The following is a 2,500-nucleotide window of genomic DNA, read 5'->3' on the forward strand; positions in this document are numbered from 1 at the left end:
TTCATTTTGCTCATTTTGGTGTTTTTTTTTTTTTTTTTTTTTTTTTTTTCACATTTTAACCCATTTTAACCCATTTTGCTCACCCCGCACTCTGCCGCATATGAGGCCGGGGAAGGGCCACTCTGGCTGGGCATGGCCTCCGCTGAGCACCCCCTGGAGCCACTGGAGCCCCCGGAGGCCCTCCAGAGCCACCCCCCACTGTCCCCAGACTCACCCGGGGGAAGGGCCACTCTGGCTGGGCATGGTCTCCACCAAGCAGCCCCTGGAGCCCCCGGAGCACCTCCAGAGCCACCCCCCACTCTCCCCAGACTCTGCCCGGGGAAGGGCCACTCTGGCTGGGCATGGCCTCCACCGAGCACCCCCTGGAACCCCTGGAACCCCCGGAGGCCCTCCAGAGCCACCCCCCACTCTCCCCAGACTCACCCCGGGGAAGGGCCACTCTGGCTGGGCATGGTCTCCACCAAGCACCCCCTGGAGCCCCCGGAGCACCCCCAGAGCCACCCCCCACTCTCCCCAGACTCACCCCGGGGAAGGGACACTCTGGCTGGGCATGGTCTCCACCAAGCACCCCCTGGAGCCCCCGGAGCACCTCCAGAGCCACCCCCCACTCCTCCAGACTCACCCCGGGGAAGGGACACTCTGCCTGGGCATGGCCCCCACTGAGCACCCCCTGGAACCCCTGGAGCCCCCGGAGCACCTCCAGAGCCACCCCCCACTCTCCCCAGACTCTGCCCGGGGAAGGGCCACTCTGGCTGGGCATGGTCTCCACCAAGCACCCCCTGGAGCCCCCGGAGCACCCCCAGAGCCACCCCCCACTCTCCCCAGACTCACCCCGGGGAAGGGCCACTCTGGCTGGGCATGGCCTCCGCCGAGCACCCCCTGGAGCCCCCGGAGCACCCCCAGAGCCACCCCCCACTCACCCCAGACTCACCCCGGGGAAGGGACACTCTGGCTGGGCATGGCCTCCACCAAGCACCCCCTGGAGCCCCTGGAACCCCCGGAGGCCCTCCAGAGCCACCCCCCACTCTCCCCAGACTCACCCCGGGGGAGGGCCACTCTGGCTGGGCATGGTCTCCACCAAGCACCCCCTGGAGCCCCCGGAGCACCTCCAGAGCCACCCCCCACTCCTCCAGACTCACCCCGGGGAAGGGACACTCTGGCTGGGCATGGCCCCCACCGAGCACCCCCTGGAGCCCCTGGAGCCCCCGGAGCACCCCCAGAGCCACCCCCCACTCTCCCCAGACTCACCCCGGGGAAGGGCCACTCTGGCTGGGCATGGCCTCCGCCGAGCACCCCCTGGAGCCCCCGGAGCACCCCCAGAGCCACCCCCCACTCACCCCAGACTCACCCCGGGGAAGGGACACTCTGGCTGGGCATGGCCTCCACCAAGCACCCCCTGGAGCCCCTGGAACCCCCGGAGGCCCTCCAGAGCCACCCCCCACTCTCCCCAGACTCACCCCGGGGGAGGGCCACTCTGGCTGGGCATGGTCTCCACCAAGCACCCCCTGGAGCCCCCGGAGCACCTCCAGAGCCACCCCCCACTCCTCCAGACTCACCCCGGGGAAGGGACACTCTGGCTGGGCATGGCCCCCACCGAGCACCCCCTGGAGCCCCTGGAGCCCCCGGAGCACCTCCAGGGCCACCCCCCACTCCTCCAGACTCACCCCGGGGAAGGGACACTCTGGCTGGGCATGGCCTCCGCCGAGCACCCCCTGGAGCCCCCGGAGCACCCCCAGAGCCACCCCCCACTCTCCTCCAGACTCACCCCGGGGAAGGGACACTCTGGCTGGGCATGGCCTCCGCCGACCACCCCCTGGAACCCCTGGAGCCCCCGGAGCACCTCCAGAGCCACCCCCCACTCTCCCCAGACTCTGCCCGGGGAAGGGACACTCTGGCCGGGCATGGCCTCCGCCGAGCACCCCCTGGAACCCCCGGAGGCCCTCCAGGGCCACCCCCCACTGTCCCCAGACTCACCCGGGGGAAGGGCCACTCTGGCTGGGCATGGTCTCCACCAAGCAGCCCCTGGAGCCCCCGGAGCACCTCCAGAGCCACCCCCCACTCTCCCCAGACTCTGCCCGGGGAAGGGCCACTCTGGCTGGGCATGGCCTCCACCGAGCACCCCCTGGAACCCCTGGAACCCCTGGAACCCCCGGAGGCCCTCCAGAGCCACCCCCCACTCTCCCCAGACTCACCCCGGGGAAGGGCCACTCTGGCTGGGCATGGTCTCCACCAAGCACCCCCTGGAGCCCCCGGAGCACCCCCAGAGCCACCCCCCACTCTCCCCAGACTCACCCCGGGGAAGGGACACTCTGGCTGGGCATGGTCTCCACCAAGCACCCCCTGGAGCCCCCGGAGCACCTCCAGAGCCACCCCCCACTCCTCCAGACTCACCCCGGGGAAGGGACACTCTGGCTGGGCATGGCCTCCGCCGAGCACCCCCTGGAGCCCCTGGAGCCCCCGGAGCACCTCCAGGGCCACCCCCCACTCCTCCAGACTCACC

Source organism: Eucyclogobius newberryi, unplaced genomic scaffold, assembly GCF_026437365.1.
Source record: "Eucyclogobius newberryi isolate DKJ021-1_F unplaced genomic scaffold, fEucNew1.0.hap1 SCAF_180, whole genome shotgun sequence".
In the NCBI taxonomy this organism is placed as follows: domain Eukaryota; kingdom Metazoa; phylum Chordata; class Actinopteri; order Gobiiformes; family Gobiidae; genus Eucyclogobius; species Eucyclogobius newberryi.